Source organism: Camponotus vicinus, unplaced genomic scaffold (genome assembly GCF_025532165.1).
Source record: "Camponotus vicinus isolate PSW18456_S1 unplaced genomic scaffold, iyCamVici1.0 SCAF_11, whole genome shotgun sequence".
NCBI lineage: Eukaryota > Metazoa > Arthropoda > Insecta > Hymenoptera > Formicidae > Camponotus > Camponotus vicinus.
The window spans coordinates 4,003,102-4,014,799 of NW_028141947.1; positions in this window are offsets into that span (position 1 = coordinate 4,003,102).

Here is an 11,698-nt window from a genome sequence, read left to right on the forward strand (position 1 = left end):
CTTTAATTCTGGTCAGTAACTTCCTTTTAGTTTGTCCCACATATGAAGCATCACAGTCTAAACAACTAATTTTATAAATGACATTCACGTGGTGGAATTTAGATACCGGATCCTTGTACAATCTAATAAGGGATTTTAATTTGTTATTGACTGTATATGCCAATCTTCTGTTCGCATAACTCTTGATGTTGGAAACAAAACCTCTTGGAAAACTTGAGGAAAAAGGAATGGTGAAGAAAGGAATAAGAGAGGAGGAGGATTGAGTGAGAGCAGTTTCGTTATTGTTCACGTCAGAGATTAAAAACTTTAATCTTTGAGAAATAGTGTGAAAAATAAATTTAATAGGATAACCATTGCCTAATAAAGTCGAAATAATAAAAGAAAAATTCTCATTATGAAACCGTGGATGTGACAGTTTAAAAATTCTATCAGTCAATCCAATGATAACTCCTTTTTTATGTGACAGAGGATGGTGTGAGAAAAATGATAGAAATCTTCCTGAAAAAGTCGGTTTCCTATACCAATTAAATTCAATATAGTTATTGTTGATTATGATAGTTGTGTCCAGGAAATTTATACTGTTGTTGTTTGAATATTCAATGGTAAACCGTAGTCTATTGTGAAGCGAATTAAAAACCTGGAAAATATGTTGGATGTATTGTTTAGGAGCAGCAAGAACAATATCATCAACGTAGCGAACATAAAAGGGAAGGGAAACAGGAAGAGACGAAATTGCTCTGTCTTCCAAATCAGACATAATAATATTCGCTAAGATCGGGGAGAGAGGAGATCCCATGGGAGTGCCAAAAATCTGTTTATATATGACATTGTCAAATTGGAAGTAGGTGGAGTCCATAATAAGATTTAAAGAAATCAAAAATTCCTTATAAGGAATGTTGATGTTGTTTTTAATTAAATGCCATCTTTTAGCAATTCCTCCAATAACCAAATCTAATGGAACATTAGTAAAAAGACTCTCCACATCCAATGAGACCAAATCGTACCAATCATCTAAGAACACATTGTTAAGTCTTTTAATCAATTCAAAGCTATTCGCAATATGGCTATTCGGATTAGGTAAATTTTTGTCTAACATGTTGTGAAGGAAAGACGCTAGCGAATAAAGAGGGCTATTAATACAAGAGATGATGATACGTAACGGGCAATCTTTCTTATGGATCTTTGGCAGTCCGTAGGCACGTGGTAAGATCCCATCTGTACTCAATAGCGCTCTATAAGTACCGTTAGAGATGTAATCATTTTTACGCCAACGCTGTAACAACTCCCTCAACTGGGAGATGACTCTATTCGTCGGGTCGCGGTTCACTACCATGTACGTGTTCCGGTCTGATAGAAGGTCATGCATCTTGTCAAAATATTCGGTCTTATCAAGAGAAACAGTTACATTCCCCTTATCAGCTTTTGTGACAATGATGTCAGGATGGTCAGAAAGGAATTTTTTTGTAATTTTAGTTAAGGATAGCAAACGAGAGTCCAAATCTGAAAAATGAGGAGGAGATAATAGACATTTATTAAGAGTCTGGACTGACAAACATCTAATATTGTTAGCCGTTTCCTGATCCAAACTGGAGATATTATGTTCAATATTTTTAATGAAATCGAATACAAAATGTTGCGAATTAGGAAGGGAACGCAAACAAAATTTCTCTCCCAATTGTAAGAGGGATTGAACTTCCTGAGGAATATCGGTCTTAGACAAATTTACAAACCAATTGTTATTAACCGAATTAATAAGGGATAAATTATCTTTCATGTGAAAATTCTTGGGATTAATATGTACATTAAAAGGAGTATGAGAGGGAGGTTGAGGAGTGGGTGAAAAGGAAAATGTGGGAAGGGGGTGCTGTTCATGAGGGCAAGAACCTGTAAAAGATCTTAACTTTCGCTTGTAAGAATTCATGGGAGGATGGGGGGGGACGGAACAAAAATATTTGATAAGAGGTACGTTAGGACGAAGGAAATCCGGCTGTTTTTTAGCGATCCATTTTAGTTTGTTATTGATTCTCTTATTTTCCACAATATTAAAATGATTAAGAGAGGAACGTTGTCTCCTGATAAATTCATTGAGAATACGAACCGTATTTTCCGTTTTTTTATCTACATGTATTTTATTGTATGTATCTTTTCGGAAAGCACTTAATAATTATTGTCATAAATGCACACAATATTAATATGTGTAATACATAAGTAATGTGTTTAAAGCGTTTTAATATATTTAATACATCACTGTTGATATTGTTTATAATATTTGTTATTACCTTGATGTTAAAATATATTGGTTCCCGAAAAAGAAAGACAGATATTCCAAAGATTGGACAGATATTCCAAAACTTTGAACATGGGATCCATGCCACGTAGTCTGTTTCTCGTGATAGATATTTCGTAATATTCCAGAATACAATGGAATTAAGTCGGTTTGTTATCATTAAATGGAAAGCGTCATCGATAATTTGGGCACGATTCAAAACATGTATTTTCATATAATTTTCAGAATTTAGATAATTTGTAATTCTTCGCCAGTTTTCGATATCGTAATTGACTCGATAATATCCTATCGATAACAAATGAATATATAACGATATAATTCTTTCAAATAGATTTATCAATATAAGGCCCAGTTCAACATACTAAAAAAAAATTCTGGGTAAATCTATGAGATGCATTTAGTAATGCATTTTTTGAAATATTTAGGTTTTATCATCAAGTATGATAATAATAACAAAATATTTAGTAATAGTTATAAACATTTTCCAAAAATAGTTATAAATATTTTACGTTTAATTGAGTTCACTAAATATTAAAAATAATTAAATAATTTCGTCTTAATCACCTATACGTTTAGTTGAAACTATTTCACCACAGCGGTGGGTAACATTTATCAAGTTTGGATTATTATAACCAAGCCTTTTTTTCAGTGCGGTGGCCAGTTAGCTTAACTAGTAGTTAAGTAGTGATGCCAACCACTGAAACAAAATTCGGTAAGCTATTTACAAGCTATTTTAATTAATATTCAGCTTCGTTCTCATTACGATATTCATCGAAAATGGATATCACAAATCGTATACGAACACCAAATTTTTGTCATGAGGAAAAACTGGTACTTGTATCATTAATAAAAATATATAAATTGATAATAGAAAATAAGCGGACTGATGCTGTGAGTGTCAGAGACAAAGAAGAGGCTTGGCTGAAGATATTGGATGAGTAAACTTGTCAAAATCTAACCTTGTAAATAGCTTACCGAATTTTGTTTCAGTGGGTGGCATCACTACTTAACTACTAGTTAAGCTAACTGGCCACTGTTGAACTGGGCCTAAGTATCTGTTTTTATACATTAACACACATAAAAAAATGTATCAAAAATTGTAAATAAATAGGAAAACCAGATTGTAAAATATTATATATATGAAATTACTTTGCACTAAAATTGAGTATATATAATAGTTGTACAAGAAATTTTATATAAATTTAAACCAATTTTTTAATTATATAAATAATGATCAATTTGCATTATATTACATAACATTATTTGTTATTATCTATATATTCATATAGAAACATAATCTAAAATTAAAATAAATAAGTTTTTCTATAATCATTACATTTTGTGTTAAACGGTAGGTTATAAATGGTTTAAAATTATGTAGCTTAAAATTTACACACACATACACACACAAAATGCTATTTAATAATGCTATGTAATACAAAATGTATGTATGGCCAAAATGATAAAATTGATAATAAAATTGATCTGCAATAGTTTGTAACATGATAAATAAGTTGATTAAATTATCAAATAATAAATTTATTAATTAGATAAAAAAATTCTTATTTTTATATATACATTCATCTATATAAATTATATCTTACTTTAAAGAATTATATTATGCATTTAAAAAAGCTATTTAAGCAAAATGAAAAGAAAGTTTTTGATGTAATTAAATTTTAATTAAAATATCCATGCCTAACAATATACAACATCAAAACAAACACAATTTTATTGAAGATTTAAATGCATTGCAGAAATTTAATGAAATTCTGAAATTACATATTTAAATTTAACACAGAAGATATATTATCTAATTTACTATACATTTGTAAGAATATATAACTTTGTTATTGAATATTATACAAAAAGTAGTATTTATCTTTATTACAAATGATAATGTACTCTCTAAAAGTGAATCAATGAAAATATCACTAATTTTAAGTATAATAAGATTCACTGACAAGAGAAGCAAGTCAGTGAGTATTGCACTGCCCCCCCCCCCCCACCCTTCAGTGGAAACGATTATTTTTTGTTACTTCATCTGATATCTCACTGATTATGGTCAGTGGAAGCAAAATTCACTGTAAAACCAGTAAATTTCATTTTTTGTAAAACCAGTAATCGCTAGTTCGTTCGTTTACCGCTACGATGTGCTATGCACTGAAAAAAATTGTATTCTCAACTTAAGAATATGCCACTTACCTTTAGAATATGTACTAAAATAGGTGTCAAGAAGAGATGCTCTTGGCACCTATTTTAGTATATATTCTAAAGATAAGTGGCATATTCTTAAGTTGAGAATACAATTTTTTCAGTGTATCTTTCATATTTAAGTTTTAGTCATGAGAATTAAAGTTTGCAAAGGGCGACAGATAAAATTAAAAATATTACTTCAATTTAATTTCTGATACAATCTGAACAGAGGAACTTCAGATATTAAATCGATTTTATAAGTCGGACACAAATCAATATCCGGCGAATAAACGAAAATGATCCATTCATTATCTATTTAATATAACAAGTTCAACATGCATATAAATAAAATAATATAAATAGTAATATAAATAAGTAATATAAATAAGTAATATAAATAGTAATAATATAAATAGTAATATAAATAAGTAATATAACATTTTTAATATAATAAATATAAATAAAATATTACTGATACTCTGATTGAGACAGTCAATATTACTAATTCTTTCAGTAAAATGGTAGTGATTTACAGTGCTGTATTTATAACTGCTATAATGAGTGACTATTTACTGTTTTTCAGTTATAATACACTGATTCACTTTTAGAGAGTAGCAGAATACTTATTATTATATTTTATAGTCAATCGTTTTAAATATATAACAAGTGAAAAATGTTTAAATAATTTAGAAGCTTATATATAATTAAAATAATATAAAATTTTCATTACGTTAAAAACATTATAAAGTGTGATAAGTTTGTTACATATTTACCAGTTTGTTGTATGTTAAATAGTATCCAGCCATTCTCTTTAAATTTCAAACGTAATCCAAAAGTCAGAAAATAGGACAATAAAGTATTATTTAAAGTAAAATTATGATACGTCTGTGTAGTATACGTTACAGGTATTTCATAATTCGCCAATTTATTTAAATTGTGCATTGATACCTGTATCCGTTCTACAGGAGAACTATATTCTTGTGTTATTTTCAATACAAGATAATATTTTTGTGATAATATTTCATTCAAACAATTAGTTATCTTCCATATAAGTACTAAATTGTTTAGAGATATTTGTGGAGACGAAAAGTGCTTGAAAACTTCACCAACATTGGCAGCAGGCTTGCTAAAGTTACAAAATTTTGCAAAATTTATTGTTAAAGTGTCAAAAGTATTATAAGCAACATATACAATTACCACAATATTACCATAATATATAAAATTGCTACGTTAATTATACTTTTTATTTTATTTAATTAGTTATATAAATAATTATGTAATTAATCATATGATTTATAATTTCCATAAATATTTGATATGCTATAGTTTAAACTATAATTTAACTATAGGAATAGCCTAACTTGATTATTTTTAAAAGATAAGTGTATGTGTAAATTGAAAGTTTATCTTGAATATTTAATGACATTGAAGGTAAAAGAAATTGTGTATGGTTAATAATAAAGTATGTAAGATACGATCAAAGTTAAAATAAAAATAACTATAAAATAACTATAAAATTTGAGACTTTTATGATATATAATCAATCATTCATCATATTTAGCTTTCTGTATTACAGTAATTATAGTACAGTATATTACTTACTTATTCTTTACATATATGCGGATAGTTTCCCAAAAAATATTTCTTCATTAACCACATGTTGAAACACACGCAATGCATTGGATCCTACATTTACATAATTTATATCAAAATATAAGATAATAATACATATAAGTTAATAATAATTACAATTATATATATATACAGGGTGTCCAGAAACTAATGCTTGATATTTTAAAGGCAGATTCTCTGGCCAATTTAAAAACGATTTTTCCTCAGCGAAAATGTCGAGGGAGATCATTATTTTTTGCATATTCCCAATTTTTGTCATCATGTATCTTTCTAACTAAGTCTTAAATTAAAATTCTATTAAAGTAAACTCTACCTAAAATTAACTAAAGAATGTGACTTTATTAATATTTTATTCCCATAAGCCTTAGTTTGCGAAAAACCCTTTATTTTCAATCGTTTATAACTCGAAAACTATTAGTGCCGCGATATTTTCGTTGAGGAAAAATCGTTTTTAAATTGGTCAGAGAATCTGCCTTTAAAATATCAAGCGTTAGTTTCGGGACACCCTGTATATATATATATATATATATATATATATACAGGGTGGCCCACGTAAAGAGTTACAAATTTATATCTCAGAAACGAAGCAATTTAGAGAAAAATGTTTCAGACAAAAGTTGTATGGTTTCGAGGGGGACATAAGGTGGTTAGGTCATTAATTTGACCTTGAAGAGTCACCTGAAGGTCACATGAAGATCACCTTCAACTTTTTAAGTGGGACACTCTTTATGCTTTTGCATATTCTTTTAGATGATCTCGAGAGCTTTTCAAAACACTATAATTAAGTTAGTTTTCATTAAGTACTTTCCAAGTTATGAGGCTTGAAATAATTTCTTAATTTTACATAAACCATAAAATATCTTGTAAAATATTCATTTTTCGATTATCTTACTTTAATACTTTTACGTACAAAATAATGAGAGGAATCAATTGGTATAAAGAAAACACATAGTTGTTTTGAAGAAAAAATATGTAATTTGCAATTAACAATTCCATATTTTTTCTTAAAAACAACTATGTGTTTTCTTTACACCAATTGATTCCTCTCATTATTTTGTATAAAAGTATTAAGGTAAGATAATCGAAAAATGAATATTTTACTAGATATTTATGGTTTATGTAAAATTAAAAAATGATTTCAAGCCTCATAACTCGAAAAGTACTCAATGAAGAAATACTTTATTATAGTGTTTTGAAAAGCTCTCGAGATAAGCTACAAGAATAAGTAACAAGAAATAGGGGGTTCCATTTAAGAAATTGAAGGTGACCTTCACGTGACCTTCAAACGACTTTTCAAGGTCAAACCAATGACACCATCTTATGGCCCCTTCAAGCCGTACAACTTTTGTCTGAAACATTTCTTCCTAAAGTGCATAGTTTATGAAATATTCGACCGTTCCGAGACTTTTGGGACACCCTGTATATATATATATATATATATATGTGTGTGTGTGTGTGTGTGTGTGTGTGTGTGTGTGTGTGTGTGTGTGTGTGTGTGTGTGTGTGTGTGTGTGTGTGTGTGTGTGTGTGTGTGTGTGTGTGTGTGTGTGTGTGTGTGTGTGTGTGTGTGTGTGTGTGTGTGTGTGTGTGTGTGTGTGTGTGTGTGTGTGTGTGTGTGTGTGTGTGTGTGTAGTTAAATATACCTTCTAGAAATATATACATGGTGTCCCACTCTAACATTCATACCGTAATAATTCGTAAACATGGCTTTTGGAAAAGAAAAGTTTTAAATAAAAGTTATAGGGTTTGGAGAGGGAAAGAGGATTATATTAGAGAATATTAATTGGACCTTGGATGTAGGTGTTAAGGTCATGTGAAGATCAATTTAGTTTTTTAAAATGAGACTACCCTCTCTCTAATTTGTCTATATAAAATGATTCCTCATATATTCCATGTAAATGTTATAAGAGTAAGAGTCATAAATTGGATGGTTTATGAGATATTTTATACTTTATATACGTTGACAATTTTATCTAAATTATAAAATATCTCATGAAATATTTATTTTTCAATTATCTTACCTCAATATTTTTATACATAAAATAATGTGAAGAATTTGCAACATACAGCTACACATTTTTTTTAAGAATAATTATGTGTTTTCTTTATTAATTTTAATTAATTTCTTTTATTGTGTGCATTGATTGATTTGAATAGTAATGTAAGATAATCGAAAAATAAATATTTTATAAAATATTTTATGGTTTATGTAAAATTTTGGCAATTTAAAGTATAAAATATCTTGTAAATTACTCAATTTTTGGATATATTATCCTTATAACTCTTTACGTGGAATATTATAAGGAATTGTTTTATGTAAACAAATTAAGATAATCTCATTATAAAGAACTAAATTGGCCTTCACAGGACCTTGACACCTACATTCAAATAATCCAATATATATTAATATTTATTCAAATAGTCCAATATATATTAATATTTTTACCTTCTTTCCCTTTCCAAACCCTACAACTTTTATTTAAATTTTTTCCAAAACGCACTGTTCTCGAGTTATTACGGTGTAAATATTAAAAAGTGAGACCTACACATTTAAATCTATATATAAGTTTTACATATAACGCCTAACTTTTTAAGCATATTCAAAACTCAATTTTTAATTATATCTTTACCTTTAATGTAACGGGGATTTTTGAAAGCACTGTTCAATGATGTATTATAAAGTGATGTATCATATTCAGTATCAAAATGAAGGGATTCTTGTTGAAATTGTACCACAAACAAGTCTATTATTCGGGCATTTGGGAGAGCCTATAAAAAATAATTTTAATGTATTTAGTCATTTGATATTAGATTTACATACAGCAGCAATATGTACTAGGGCTGCTACTTTCTATGTAAAAAACTTTATTACTTATACTCTTAAAATATAAAATAAATAATATTAAAATAATCTTAAAATATAAAATAAATAATTCAAAAATAATATTAATAATAGCAAAAATGGCTACACAATATAACTTTTAAATTAAATATTTCTTATTTATAAAATATAGCAAAATTATCTCACAATTATATTACACAATTTCCATATGTATACATATGCTTAACTTTATAATAACTTTATCTATAATTTATGCAATCTGAATGATAATTTCTCTTTTATTTTATATAATAACTTAAAGATGTCGAACAAATGTAATATAATAGTGACTTTAATACATAAAAGAAACACAAAAGTATAAGAATATTTTATCTACGTTTGTTAGTGATTTACTTGGAAAAATTAGCATTTTTTTTTAAATTATCATTTTTCTTTGTAAATATAGAATCTTCGCGTAATATTTTAATTCACCAAAAAAATTTATACGCTCTGATAAAGCTAAAATTATAAAAAGCTTTTACATTATATATGTATATACATATATCTTTATGTTTAACTCAAACCTTGCTCACTTGCAAACAATATGATACATATATATGTATATTACAAGTTAAGTTACAAAAGTAAGTTACAAGTTTTGCGCTAAAGAATGCTTAAATTAATTACTTTATCGGTGACATATAATTCAAGAAGTGCGATAATAGCCTCATTTAACGAAGAGGATAACGACCAAAGTGGATTTTCATAATAAAGACATTTCTGTACTACTTTATGGGCTATGAAGTGAGCAACTTTAATTTTACTCGCAACAGAATCGACATTCTGAATGTAGGTAACATCTGCATCTCTGAAAATTAAGAAAAAAATGTTTCATAGAAAACTTATTACTGTTGAAAACATTTTGTGCTTACAAATTTAATATAATTAAATAATTCTATAAATTAACATATTAATTATATATTAATGTTTTATAATGTTTGCGCGTATGAATGACTCATCACGAAATAATGCGATACTTACTTAATAATGCTTCCAATATATATATATATATATACATATATATACATATATGTTTTTTAAATTTTGATCGATAAAGAATATGAAAACTTTAAAATAATACGTTATTTAATTTTAATTATTTTAATGTTTTTATTTTATAATTTTTAATTTTGTGATTATAAAATATATATATATATATATATATATATATATATATACCCACACAGAAGAAAATATCTAATGGATATCTACTGGATATCTACATATCCATTTAATATCCATATCCACTATGGATAACCAATAGATATCTAAAAGACGTCTAAAATTTATATCTCCTGAATAACCAATGATGATATCCATTGAATATCCATATAAAATCCCTATATCCATATCTATTGAAAATCTATGGAAGATATCCACTGGACATCCATATAAAATCCACATACTCATATCTACTGAAAATCTACCAAAGATATCCATTGAACATCCATATATTGTCCACATATCCATGTCCACTGAACATCTACCAAGGATATCCATTAGACATCCATATAATGTTTACATATCTATGTCCACTGAAAATCTATCAAGGATATCCATTGGACATCCATATAAAATCCACATATCCATATCTACTGAAAATCTACCAAAGATATCCATTGAACATCCATATATTGTCCACATATCCATGTCCACTGAACATCTACCAAGGATATCCATTAGACATCCATATAATGTATACATATCCATGTCCACTGAAAATCTATCAAGGATATCCATTGGACATCCATATAAAATCCACATATCCATATCTACTGAAAATCTACCAAAGATATCCAATGGATATTCATATATTTCCACGAGCTTCATGCCTCGCCGCTAGGTGGCGAAAAGGAAAACGCCTAATCCGAAAGTGGGATCCATCTAAGACATTATACAGGGTTTGTCAAAAGTGCGGAAATCCCTAAATATCTCACAAACGGTGCATTTTAGAAAAAAATGTTTCAGGCAAAAGTTGTTTGATTTCAAAGGGGCCATAAGACGGTACCATTGGTTTGACCTTGAAAAGTCATTTGAAAGTCACGTGAAGGTCACTTCAATTTTTTTAAATGGAACACCCTATATATTTTTGCACACTTTTGTAGCTTATCTCGAGAGCTTTCCAAAACACTATAATTAAGTACCTTTTCGTTAAGTACTTTTTGAGTTATGAAACTTGAAATAATTTCTTAATTTTACATAAACCGTAAAATATCTTGTAAAATATTCATTTTTCGATTATCTTACCTTAATACTTTTATGTAGAAAATAATGAGAGGAATCAATTGGTGTAAAGAAAACACATAGTTGTTTTTAAGAAAAAATATGGAATTGTTAATTGCAAATTACATATTTTTTCTTCAAAACAACTATGTGTTTTCTTTATACCAATTGATTCCTCTCATTATTTTGTACGTAAAAGTATTAAAGTAAGATAATCGAAAAATGAATATTTTACAAGATATTTTACGGTTTATGTAAAATTAAGAAATTATTTCAAGTCTCATAACTCAAAAAGTACTTAACGAAAAGGTACTTAATTATAGTGTTTTGGAAAGCTCTCGAGATAAGCTACAAGAGTGTGCAAAAATATATAGGGTGTTCCATTTAAAAAAATTGAAGTGACCTTCACGTGACCTTCAAATGACTCTTCAAGGTCAAACCAATGATACCGTCTTATGGCCCCTTTGAAACCAAACAAC